The 14,073-nt window shown below is 45.3% G+C and overlaps 1 protein-coding gene across 1 annotated transcript in view; it reads left to right on the top strand.

The window, feature by feature from the left end:
• MUC19 (mucin 19, oligomeric) overlaps positions 1 to 14,073 on the top strand; it is a 1,331,159-nt gene that overhangs the window by 321,837 nt on the left and 995,249 nt on the right. The window lies entirely within an intron of this gene.

A 14,073-nucleotide genomic window follows, 5' to 3' on the forward strand; every position in this document is an offset into this window, starting at 1 on the left:
TGGATTATGCGACAAATGTGAATAAACTATAATTATGTGAAAACCACTGCAGCCGCACAATCGCATAATTCCATTGGCCCTTCATATATTCATGATAGTGTCTCAGGAATATTGACTGCTTCCCATTGAATCTACAATGCAGACGTTCCGCCCTTAGCTTGCTGTCAACCTGGCCATACTCATTTATTTGTAAGAAGGTTGATTATATTTGTCTATAATTGTTGGTTGTAGTGGGGCAGTAAATGAGCTACTGTTTTTAATGTTGTATTTTGTATTTTACCTCATGTACGCTATTGTGGTTGTTTTTCAACCCCAACAAAGTTTGATAAACTGAAACATGGTTGTATAAATGCTTATTTTAGGTTTTGCAACAATGCATTCATGGCAAACTGCCTGAAACAGTTTTAGGCCAATAATAGTTTTGATTTTTTTCCAAATGTTTTCCTTTTTACAGTAACATCACTTCTAATTGCTACATCTACATCAGATATGTTTGAAACTGACTTTAGTGAAGTAATGAACAGTTAAACTTGAATGCAATTTCAAAATTGACACGTTTCAGTCTGTTTTTATAATATAGGTATTCTGTTCAAGCATTAGCAAATGTTTAGCATTGCACAGATATCAGAACTCACTCCTCAATGGTACCCAGCCTCGCAGTAGAGAGATACGTGGTTGCAGCATAGTTACACACTATAGGTGGGAGAGCCAATGAATGTCTGAACCTGGCTCGGACAAAGGTTTAGCTCTGGCTTGTTCCTTTCTTCATGGGACTACCTAGCCCAGATTATCAGACTAGGCACTTCTGATCTATTCTTTTCTTTCACCTTCATAATGTAATTTAGAAGAGAAAGAACATTCAGCCTTCTGTGAAGTTGAACAGGATTATATGCTGTACACGCGTATAAATCAAACCCAGATTGAGTGTATATTCTTGTACAGCTTCTTCCATTGATAATCCTTTCTAATTGCAGTCATGTGAACATTTTTTGATTTTAGGAATTTAGCCGTACAGCACTTTGAGAAACAGGCACTGGAAATTTTGTAACCGGAGTATAAACTCTGTGAGGGTTCCTGAGACAACTTCTTCTTGCTCTTGTATTTTATTGATTGTAGTGGTGTACTGATTGTCCCCTCTCCTCTACAAATAATGCATTTTTTATACTTAACTGTGCTACTAAGAACAACACACATACTGTTATAAGTCATACTTTCTAAACTGAACTACCATAATGATCCAAAATTACTTTCCTTGTGTACTATTTCGCATTTTTAGTTCGTACATTGTCTGGAATGCAGACTCAAATCTTCCTGGTTTCATTGACCATGTGATCTTATGCAAGTCAATTAGCTTCATCGCACCTCCTTTGCGTTACTATAGCATTGTTTAGTTCAAAGTGCAGTTTACAGGACATACTAAAGGGTTGATGGATTATGATGTTCCTACATGTATATATATTTTTTCAACGTAACCTATTTTATTGATTCTCCATTTCGTTCAAGACGACAGAGCATGTAAAAGTATCCATTACCTTTATCAACAAAGGGCTGCATCACCCCACAGATTCTTCCTACACCTTCCCCCTCCACAAACCTACTGCACAGTCCAGTTTGTTACAGTTAATGCATCGCTGCAAAAGGACTAGACATCTGCATTCTATGACCAAAATGTCTGAGGAAACAGCTCCAACTGAATACCCCTATATTTGGCCCATTTTCTCCAGATCATTTCGCGACATGGTACCTGGATACACTTGAGTTTCTTGTACCATAGAGACTCACAGACTTGACTTCACTTGACATTGCCTTTCTAGCAGGCCTAGGCGTAGTTTGTGAAGTTTCGATATGCACAGAAAAACTCTGCTGAGTTCCGCAAGTGGCAGTGTGCAGTGCGAACTGTCGTTTGTGCTGATCTTCCTGTGGCTGGGGTAGAAATTGTACCCGAGTGGCAGTTCGCAATCGCCAACTTACTGTTCGCGAGCGCAAGCGGAGAAAAAACTTTGTTGTACTTCGCGGAGCGGAGTTTTCTCAATTCCGTGAGCTCTGCAGAGCCCGGAGTGCAGAAAAATCATCAAACTCTGTGAACGGAGTGGACTCGCCACCCTACTTTCTAGGTGTTACAGCTTATACCAGCAATCCTGCTATGGGTCTCAGTGGTATTTCATGCCACGTTTTCTCTAATATATATGTATAAATCTGTTCTGTAGTTTTGCAGTTATTGAAAGAAAAACAAATTGGTATATAAATAATGATTCTAATCCTATGAGGATCTGACAGTCCCCACGCTCAAATCTGATTGGCTGTCAATACTTTAACCAGAAAGTGTTAGCAGCCATCTTGGGACCCAACTTTAGATGAGTCATGCAAAAACAGTTTTAAAAAAGAAAAGGGAACAGGGTAGGAATACCCTGACCCCTTAAGTGTAGTCCCAGGGTCCACCTGTGACATTGACAAGGGCAAAAAGCACTTAAAAATATATATATTTGCAGCGGGAAAGCAAAGGAACCGCAAATCTGTGGCAGTCTCTTGCTTTTGTTTACATTAGAGCTCCTAGGTGGGACAGGTCCTGGAGGCATGCAGGACTTTTATTTAAAAATGAAGGGGGTGCCCTGGCCCCCTTCTTGAGCTTAGTTAGGTCCCAGGGACCACTACCTCTACGGGGCTTAATTTTATTTATGCTGGGGCTATTTAGACCTCCCCTAGGCCAGGAGTCCACCACCTCCCTGGTGCTAAATACAAAGAAATGGGGGGGGGGCTCATTGACCCCTCCCAGCCTCAGGTGCCACCAACTCCCTAGGGATAAGTTGAATATGGAGCAGGGACCCCCTCCTGGGGGTTCCTTTTTTTTTTAGAAAAAGGGGGCCATGTGGCTCCCCTCCCGAGCTATTCTCAGCCCTGAGGGAAACCACCTCCCTAGGCCAGACCCTTGACAATCCTGGAGCCATACATGGCCCTGAGGACTGCCACCACCTAGGGCCAGCTCTTGTTAGGTCCTGGGGTACCCATCCCTGGGACATAACTGTTTGCTTTAGCTTGACTGAAGCTCACAGCTCCCGCCACGCGGAAACAAACACTCCGCTTCCAGCGGGTGGGAGGTCTCAGAGTGCTCCCACCAGCTGGAAGTGTAGGTTTCATCTCTTTCCCTGCCGCAGACATGCGGGCCAGGAATGAGATGAAACAATTGCTTCTGCAATGGAGGGAGCTGCCTTTCCAGCAGCTTCAACCATGCAGCAGCAATTGAGGGCCCCTCAGGAGGCGGGGAGCTGGCTGAGACCACGGGGGCCTTGAGACTCTCTCTCACACTCCCGGGTAAAAAAGAGCAAATAAAGGCAAAATAAAGGTCAAAAACAAGCAGACAGAAGCAAAATATCGGTGGGAAACTAGCAAAAAGAGGCAGAATAAAGATGAGAAACAAGCAGAAAGAGGCAGAATGAAGGTAAGAAATGAGCAGAAAGAGGCAGAATAAAGATCAGCAAAGAGTTGAAAGAGGCAAAATAAAGGTGAGATAAAAGCAGAATAAAGCAAAATGAAGGTAAGGAATGAGCAGTAAAATGCAGAATGAAAGTCAGAAGGGTGCCGAAAGGGGCAGAATAAAGGTTAGAAACAAGTAGATAGAGACTTAAAAAAAGGTCTAAAACGGCAGCAAGAGGCAAAATAAAGGGGAGAAACGAGCAGAAGGTGGCAAAATAAGGTTGAGAAATGAGCAGAAAGAGGCAAAATAAAGGTGAGAAATGAGCAGTAAGAGGCAGAATAAACATCAGAAACGGGCCGATAGAGGCAAAATAAATGTGAAAATCCAGCAGAAAGATGCCAAATGAAGGTCAGCAACGAGCAGAAAGAAGCAGAATAAAGGTCAGCAATGAGTATAAATATGCAAAATAAAGGTGAGAAATGAGTAGAAAGAGGCAAAATAAAGGTTAGCAATGAGCAGTAAATGCTAAATAATGGTGAGAAGCGAGCAAATAGAAACAAACTAAAGGTCAGAAACTAACAACAAGGGACAAAAGAACGGTCAGAAACGAGCAGAAAGAGGCAGATGTTTATTATTACCCAACTCAATGATACTCAGAAGAATGAATGACTGAGTGTACCCACCGGGTTATGAACCTGTTACCATGAGGTCAAACACAACCCCACATTAGTCCACTAAGCCTCAGACCTGGCAATAAAAAAGGTGAGAAATGAGTAGAAAGAGGCAAAATAAATGTGAAAAATGAGCAGAAAGAGGCAAAATAAAGGTCAGAAGGAGGGAGAAAGCGGCAAAGTAAACATGAAAAACTAGCCGAAAGAGGCAAAATAAAGGCCAGCAACAACAGAAAGAGGCATCAGAAATTTCAGAAGGGAGCAGAAAATGGCTGAATAAAGGTGAGAAATGAGCAGAAAGAGGCAAAATAAAGGTAAGAAATGAGCAAAAAAATGCAGAACTGAGGTCGAAACCAGCACCAAGAGGCAGAATAAAGGTCAGAAATGGTCAGAAAGAGGCAAAATAAAGGTCAGAAATTAGCAGAAAGAGGTCAAATAAAGTTGAGAAATGAACAAAAAGAGGCAGAATAGAGGTCAGAAACCAGCGGCAAGAGGCAAAATAAAGGTCAGAAATGGTCAGTAGGGGGGGAACTAAAGTTCAGGACCGAGCAGAAAGAGGGAAAATAACAGGCAGAATGAGCAAAAAGAGGCAACATAGAGATCAGAAATGATCCGCAAGAGGCAGAATAAAGGTCAAGGTAAACCCAAAAGAGGAAAAATAACAGGCAGAATGAGCAGAAAGAGGCAAAATAGAGGACAGGAGCAAGGATAGAAGAGGCAGAAAAAGAGGCAGAAAATGAGAGGAGGAGACACTAGGCCGAAGGCAGCGGAGGGTATGGGCTGCAGGTAAAACTGGAAAGGGAGATTTTCACAGGGTAGGCTGGCATGATGACCTCCTCCTATTTGCCTCCCTACTTTTGTTTTACCATTCACCAACTGAAAGGCCTACTCATTCACCTAATCACAGACCCACTCAGAGACTCACACACCCACTGACAGACACACTAAGATACTCATGCACCCACTCACAGATCCATTCAAACACTCATTAATCCATTCACAGACTCGCTCAGAGACTCACTCAGACACCCACTCACACACTCATGTATCCACCCACAGACCTACTGAGATACTTATGCACCCACTCGGAGATCCATTCAGACACTCGTGCACCCACTCACAGACCCACTAAGAGACTCTCATAGTCTCTCACAGACCCACTCAGACACTCATCCACCCACTCACAGACCCACACAGACACTCATGTTCCCATTCACACACCCACTCAGAGACTCATGAACCTACTCAGAGATCCACTCTAAGAGTAACACACCCACTGACTGAACCAGACACACACTCACCAGCTCACATACCCACTCAGAGACTCACACAACCACTCACAGACCCTCTCAGACACTCACACATCCACTCACTCACTCACCCACTCAGAGACTCATACATCCAATCACATACCTTCAAAGACACTCTTGTACCCACTTACAGACATGGTCAGAGACTCATGCATCAACTCACAGACCCACTCAGACACTCCTACACTCATTCACAGACTTACTCACAGACACTCACACACCCACTTAGTGACTCATTCACTTGCTCACAGTCCCACTCAGAGCCTCATGCTCTCACTCACAGACTGTAAAAGTCTAGCTGGGTATATGATGCTTACTTATATAAGTGGGCACCCTGCAGCAAAGCAGACAACCCTTATGGTGATTTTAGTGGTATTAGACAACCTGAGAAAGCTCTCTAAGTAGAAGCTGTGGATAGCAGCCTTCAGGCTTAGTCCAGAAGAAATGTAAAGCAGCTTGTTTTACCAGAATGCAATCTTCTGGGAATAGATTAAATGAAAAAGACCCACACGGTGTATTTATAAAAATAGGTATTTAATATGAGACACTCACTAACACATACAGAGATCTCCTACCCGGAGATATTCACAATACACACAATACCTTGCAACGGAAACAGGTAAGTAGCCCAGAATACACAGTGGTCCCCAGGGGGAGACCAAACCATATACTAAAATAGTGAAAACAATGGAGGACAACGGCGGACACAGTAACCGCACTTCCATGCTATGTTCCTTTTGTAATTATATCCACTGTATGTCCAAATCAGTGTGCACATGCAACTCCTGCACCTGCCGTTGTTGGGTGCCAACTGCTGGGCAGAGAAAGAACTAAAGCAAAGTTGTAGTGGTGCACTACTTCGAATAAGTAATCTCAATAAGTCATGTAGGCTTGTTTTGTTGTATCAATAAATCCTTTATTTTCAAAGTCATCCGACAGTAAAAAGTTCCAGCCTATGCGTTTCGTTCATTTGAAAATTAACTTCCTCAGGGCAATGAGTAGTTTCTGATCATTGGGGGGAGATAGTCCTCAGGTAGTCTCATGAATAAAGAGCGAGCTTGATCCGGTGTGCTCGTGACGTACCTTGCAAGGAAAGGTTTGGAATACGCAAACTAATGCGATACTGAAGGCCTCCCTTATAAGGGCCAGCACTAGGCGGTTCTGGGTGGTTCTGGGGTGTGATCAGACACCACTCATTGCCCATGAAGAAGTTAACTTTCAAATGAACGAAACGTGTTGGCCATAACTTTTTACTTTCGGATGTCTTTGAAAATAAAGGATTTATTGATATAACAAAACAAGCCTACATGACTTATTGAGATTACTTCATCGAAGTAATGCACCACTCCAACTTTGCTTTAGTTGTGTACTAAAATTGTGGTATGCAAACCATGGCTTGAGACAAGAATATACCCAGAGGATGTAGAAGTGTCAGGGCCTCAAGGAACCAACCAAGGTGAGTACCTAGGAGCCCCACGGAGGTTGTGTGCATTGTAGGGACACAACACTGTTAGGAAACGGACTTAGTGGCATAGAGACAAGCCTTGATGTATACAAGATAATGTCTCCACTCCCTTCCCTAAGCTGTAATTAAAGACGGTCCCTAAATGCCCCGCAGAGCCCTTTTTCACATGCAGTAATTTGGAGACGCTCCCTGAGACTCCTAAAAGCCCGCCTCCACAATGAAGCCTTGCTTGGTTTACTGGTTCCTGGTCTGACCACGCCCCTTTCCTACGTTTCCTTTTCCTTTCCTGGCGTCTTTAATCTCCTACCTTGTTATCGTGCAAGTTACGGGCAAATTTCTAGTGTGCCTTTCTCGACCTGTATTCCGTACGTGCTCCTATGTTTTCATTTTTAGTTGTCACTTCTGCGGGGTGCTGAGCGACAAGCAGCGACAAGCAGCCTTGTAGGTATTTTTTGTTGGATCGCTTTCAGCAGTCTTTAGAGTGCTAATCCCTTTTGAATCTTAGAGTCGTGTTCAAAGTCTTGGGCTTTCTCTGCGAGGGCGCTGTTGTTCCGCTCTTCCCCCCCCCCCAGAGCCGGACAACACGCCTCGCTAGTGTTTGGTATGTTTATATTTCCCCAGTGAATACGTGGTTGTTCCGCTCTTCCCCATTTGGCCGGACAACTCGTTTCACTATTTATTTTTTGCCTCATTGACGTAGTGCACTGTTCCGCTCTCTCTCTCTCCCGGGAGCCGGACAGTCCTACCTCTTTCCAATTCTCTCCCCCTGAGCACAACTTGGTTTACACGTCTGTTATCCTATTTTGCAATATATCACGTTACTCCTGGAATTTCCCATCATTTCTTATTCTGAGTGAGTGTTGTCCTGCGTTACATACCCTCCTGCCTTCTCTCCTGGTTGTCACCTCTGAGTCCATTGGTGCATCTGTTCCTCGGCATCTTCAAGAGGAGGCTAATCTTTTTGGGGACACAGCAAGGACTTTTGGGTGAGTGAGACACTGTTCTTGGTTTATATCAATGTGCTTGATGGTCTCTATAAAGGGTGCATGATATATGTTGTGGTACTTCCTTTTTCACCTACAGTACAAGCCATCCTAAACCAGCTCATTGCAGAATAACTCTACAACATCACCTGGGGAAGAGTGGTGGTCACTCTATGGTGTATTCCCCACATTTCTGGCGAATAATTACTTGCAAGCACGTTTTCACTGTTCTCCAAGTGCTATTTTCTGGAAGTGTGTGGAGCATTCATCTTCGCTCGCGTGGAATTGCTGGATTCCCGACAAACACGTTCGCTGTACAAATCAATGTGTAAGTCGTGGTTGCCATTTTAAAAAGAGGACCTTTCCCAGTGGACCCTGAAGAGACCCTGTGGAAGGCAAGAGGTTGGAGAGCCACCCCACCCATAGATACCCAACAAGCCTTGGCAACTGCAAACAACGTGGAAAGCAAAGAAAATATATTGTGTCAGGACCAGCAAGGTTCAGGTGACTCACCAGCAGCAGGGGAGTTAGGGCACGCCCGAGCAATCAGGGCAATCCAAAGAATTCAAAGGTGACCCTCAACAGGACTGACAGTCAGAGGCACTGGAGTCGCAAGGTGTCCTCGAGCAGCTCACCAAAGAAGCAGGCCCACAGTACAAGTGATGTGGTGGGGATGAAGATGTTGTTCACTGGAGATGCTTGAGGTGGGGGCTACTTGGTGCCCAAAGATCTTGATGGGAGGAAGCCAACAAGCCTTTGTAATGGCAAGTGGACGAGGTGCACAGGGTTTCAGTTCCTGTGGCATCGACAAGGGATACTGGCTTCAAAATTGATGAGAGTTCAGGGCAGGCCTTGAGGGATGTGAAGAACCACCACCTGTGTTGCTGAGCCTTTTGGAGTATGTGGGAGCCCAGGATCAGCAGAACGGTCAGCTTAGTTGCGGTGCCTGCAGATGCAGGGAATTGACTCCTTCACCACAGGCCTTGGAAGGTTTCCTGTATGAAGCACAGGCACAGACGTTCCAGCAGATGAGCAGGGCAAAAAGATCAGGAGCAACAGGAATCTTCTTGGTTGCAGCCTTGAAGCCCAGAGCAAAGTCCATAGTGCCCAGACAGTCGAAGTTGAAGCGGTGTCTGAAATGAATCGTGTCCAAGATGAATTGAGGGACCCACCTTCTGGGAAGCCCTTAAGTACCCTATGGAAAGGGTTGGGAAGGGTTGGACAGTGGGGAGGATACTGCTGTGCCCTTTGTCAAGTATCGCGTCACAGCGGGAGGCAATAGCTCCCTGAGCTGGTTTGAAATGGACTATGCTAGGAGGGCACCAAATGTGCTCCCACCTGGCCCTAATACACTAACCCTGTCTGGGAGCTGGTCATACCTCACTGTGACATGATACCTATTGTTCTGCCTTCTCCTGCTCAAGCTTGGCTCAGCAGCAGGAGGGCAGAATCATGTCTCTGGTCGGCAGCAGCCACGTTGTGCTGTCTGGGTCTAGAAGACTGGTACCGGGAGCACTGAGTGCCTAACGGAGGGCCACTACAGTGCTTGGAATCATACCCCCCACACCATTTACGGTATGGGAGTATGATTCCAACATGTGTGATACCAAATATGAAAGGGTTTGTTACCGCCAGTTTAGAGATGGTCATTGCCTAAGGACGTGGTGCCCCTCTATATGTTATATGGCTGTCTCACTTACGACCCGGGAGAATGGACTCCGAAGGCTGTAGGGGTGTTCTGTTCATGCAGGGGCAGCCTCACACTTGGAACCGTGCACCCTGCCTTCAGGATTGAAAATGCCTGATTTAGGGGTAACTGATAGGTTTTAAGTGCAGTGACCCTAGATATAGGGAACCTATGTGTTTCGTAAGAGATGTTAGCACCAGCTTACACAGGCTGCAATGGCAGGCGAGTAGTGCCAATTTGAATGGTCTCCCATGGGTGGTATAATACATGCTTCAGCCAATGGGGGCATTTGTGGCCTAGGTACCTTAGTAACATATACTAGGGACTTATAAGGGTACCCCAGTATCCAATCTGGGATGTACCTAAGTACTTACCATAACAATTTAGGGGAGAAAGCAGTAATACTGGGGTCCTGGTTAGCAGGATCCCAGGCAGACCAGTCAGAAACAGCATAGCACAAGGCAAAAAGTAGGGGCAACCATAAAAGCAGATCCTACTTTCCTATACAATCCCCCCACACATGAAATGAGACTAACCTTGCTCAGTTGAGTCTTTATCTTCTAATTGGAAATATCTGGAAAGTCCATCTGCATTGGCATGGTTACTCCAAGGTCTGTCTATGTTCCACTCTATAGTCCATCCCCTGTATGGAAATGAACCACTTCAAAAGTTTGGGGTGTTTACCCTTTATCTGTTTAAGACATAAGAGGGGCTTGTGGTCTGTCTGAACAATGAAGAGTGTGCCAACCAGATATGACCTGAGCTTCTTCAAGGCCCAGACCACAGCAAAGGCTTTCATCTCAATGGCTGACCAATGTTTCTCCCTGGGGGTCAATCTCCTGCTGATACAAGCTACTGGTTGATCCTGGCCCTCTACATTAAGTTGTGATAACACAGCCACTACCCCTATCTCAGATGCATCTGTCTGGACAATACACATTTTATAGTAGTCTGGACTCTGCAGGATGAGAGCAGTGCATATGGCGTGCTTTAGGTCATCAAATGCCTTTTGACAGCTTATTGTCCACTAAACTTTCTTTGGTAATATTCTTGATGTAAGGTCATTCAGGGGAGTCACAGTGGACCCATATCTCTTTACAAATCTTCTCTAATACCCAGTGAGGCCCAAGAAAGCTCTGACCTGAGTCTGGGTAGTGGGAGCAACTAAGGCTCTCCAATGGTTGAACCTTCCCTCCACCTACCAGGTGGCCCAAGTACACCACCTTACTCTGCCCTATCTGACACTTATTGGCTTTGATAGAGAGGCCTGCCTTTTGCAGGGCCTCCAGAACATTTCTGAGGTGACCCAGGTGATCTTTCCAGGTGTAGCTAAAGACAGCTATATCATCTAGATAGGCAGCACTATAAGCTTCCAGACTCTGTTAAGATTTTGTTCACCATCCTCTGAAATGTGGCAGGTGCATTCTTCAGACCAAAGGGCATCACAATAAATTCATAATGCCCAATAGGGGTTAAGAATGCTGTTTTTGGCTTGGTATCCTCAGCTAGTCTGATTTGCCAATAGCCAGCTGGTCAAATGTACTCAGAAACTTGGCTGAGGCCAAAGTATCTATGAGTTCATCTGCCCTGGGAATTGGATGAGCATCAGTGCCAGTGACTGCATTGAGACCTCCGTAGTCCATGCAACACCTCATCTCTCTTCTTCCACCCTCTGTGTGAGGTTTTGGCACAAGGACTAGCCCAAGGGCCATCTGAAGGCTATCTGAAGGCTCAATGACACCCAATTCCAGCAACTTTGGACCTCTGTCCTGCAGCAATCCCAGACATGGTCAGGCTGTCTGTAGACAAGCAGACTATTACTTGTGTCGACTTCATGGATACACCAGGTGGTTTGACTGGGTGTCAGGGAGAACAGATGTCTGTACTGTTGAAGGACATGCCTACAATCAGTTTTCTGCTGGTCAGCGAGGCTGCCTCCCAAGGCTACTCCATCTACTGACCCATCAACAGGGTTCTGAGAGAGGAGATAAGGGAGAGGGTCACTCTTCCTCCAGTCCCTCATCAGTTGCCATGAGCAAACCCATGTCAGCCCTGTCTACAAAAGGTTTCAGGCGGTTCACGAGAAATACCCTATGGGGATTTCTTGGAGTACCCAGGTAGGTGACCTCATCCTTTTGTTCAAGTATGGTGTGGGGCTCCAACACCCACACTTTTTGACCCTTGGCAACTGCAAACAATGTGAAAAACGAAGAAGGTACAGTGTCGGGACCAACAAGTTCCAGGTGACTCACCATAAGCAGGGGCATCAGGGCAGGCTCCGAGTATTTGGTGGAGTCCAAAGAATTCAAAGGTGACCCTCAACAGAACCCACAGGCTGGAGGCACTGGAGTTGTAAGGGGTCCTCAAGCATCTCACCAAAGAAGCAAGCCCACAGTGCAAGTGATGCGGTGGAGATAAAGATCTTGGTCACTGGAGATTCTTGAGGTGGGGGCAACTTGGAACCTGAAGATCTTGAAGGAAGGAAGCCAACAAGCCTTTGCAACGGGAAGTCAACGAGGTGCACAGGGGTTCGGTTCCTGAAGCTCCGATGAGGGAGACTGGCCTAAAACTTGGTGAGAGGACAGAGTAGGCCTCGAGGGATGTGAAGAACCACCACCTATGTTGCTGAGCCTTTTGGAGTCTGTGGGAACCCTGGATCAGCAAGCCGGTCATCTTAGATGTGATGCGTGCAGATGAAGGGAAGTGACTCCTTTACTTCAAGGGAGATTCCTTCTGGTGTCTTGGATGCCCACAGGCCTTGGAAGGTTTCCTGTATGGAGCACAGGCACGACGTTGCAGCATACGTGCAGGGCGAAGGCATCAGGACCAGCAGGAGCCTTACCGGTTGCAGCCTTGATGCCCAGAACGAAATCCAGCGAAGTCCAGAGTGCCCAGACGGTCAAAGTTCAAGTGGTATCTAAAATGAATCATGTCCCACAACGAGTCTAGGGACCCACCCTCAGGTAAGCCCTCAAGGATCCTAAGGAAAGAACTGGGACGATTCAGGATTTCCTCCCAGGGGAGGGATTGCACAATGGGGAGGATACTCCCATGTCCTTTGTCCAGTTTAGCCAACGACTCCCTGGGCTACTTCAAACTGTCCGGATCTAGAAGACTGGTACCGGGACTCATGAATTAGAAAATAGTTTTAAAAAACCTTAGGCATTCACAAAAAAAAACAAAGGTTGTAGGGACGTTAAAGTTATCCACAGATGCACTCGTACACCCACTCACACTCCTATACAACCTCTCATACACCCACTCACATGCCCCCATAACCACTCACTTACCCATTCATAGACCCATACAAGTACTCACACAACCAATCACTCATCCGTAGATACACTCACTGACTGACTGACTGACTGACTGACTCACTCACTCACTCACTCACTCACTCACTCACTCACTCACTCACTCATTCACTCATTCATACAGCCACTCACACAACCACTCACCCACTCATACAACTACTCATACAACCAGCCACTTACCCATACAGCCACCCACACACCCACTCACTGACCCATACAGTTTCTTAACCCAGCCACCCACTCACCCATACAAGCACTGATACAACCACTTATATACTAATGCACACATCCATGCGAGCACCATCACATCCACTAACTCTCCCATACAGCCATTCACACCGACCCACTTTTTAATATAGCCACTCACACACCAACTCACATAACCAAACAGCCACTCAAACAGCCTCACTAACCCATTCACTCACTCATTCAGCCATTTAGAAACCCACTCAATCACCCGTACAGTCAGTCACACATCCACTCACCCACCCATACCACCACTCACACAGCCATCACTCACCCGCACAGGTACTCACACACCTACTTATATACCCATACAGCCACTCACACAACCATGCAGCCACTCACACATGGATACACACAGTCACACAGCAACTCACACAACAACTCGCATAATATATGTTAGAAGTAGTATCACTCATTAGTAGTGCACCTAAAATACTTAATCTAAGTTTTGTACTAAGTTAGTATAAATCTTTAAAATCTTTAACACTCATAAAGTCTTAGAAAACATTATGTAATTAAATATGTAATTAGTGATGTCCCTGGCCATGTATAGTTAACTATAACTGCTGAATTTCACTGGTTTTGTACAAGTGAAATCTGAGCCTAACTATAACATTCCTGTAACCTTTATTTTTTTCAGTGAAAACATATATCAGTCAGTCAAAACAAGCTTTATTCGATTGTTAAAATCATAAAAGCAGGATCAATACAATAAAAATGTCACATTTCAACGGTTTAAAAGACATACAACAATCGTTATAATAAAAGTACATTCAATAGTTATTAAAAGTGGGCATACTAAAAATGGTAAAAAAAACAGTAAAAACAAGCACCGTGTCTTTAATCACTCCACCTGAATACTCGGGGATAGCTTCCTGGTCTTGATACGCATAGCAGCTACCAGGAAGCTAGCAACCCCGAAAATTACTTTTGTAGTTCCTAATAGTTGTAAATACAACAAGGCTGGGCGTACTTGTAGGAAGCC

Source organism: Lissotriton helveticus, chromosome 1_1, assembly GCF_964261635.1.
Source record: "Lissotriton helveticus chromosome 1_1, aLisHel1.1, whole genome shotgun sequence".
Classification (NCBI taxonomy): Eukaryota; Metazoa; Chordata; class Amphibia; order Caudata; family Salamandridae; genus Lissotriton; species Lissotriton helveticus.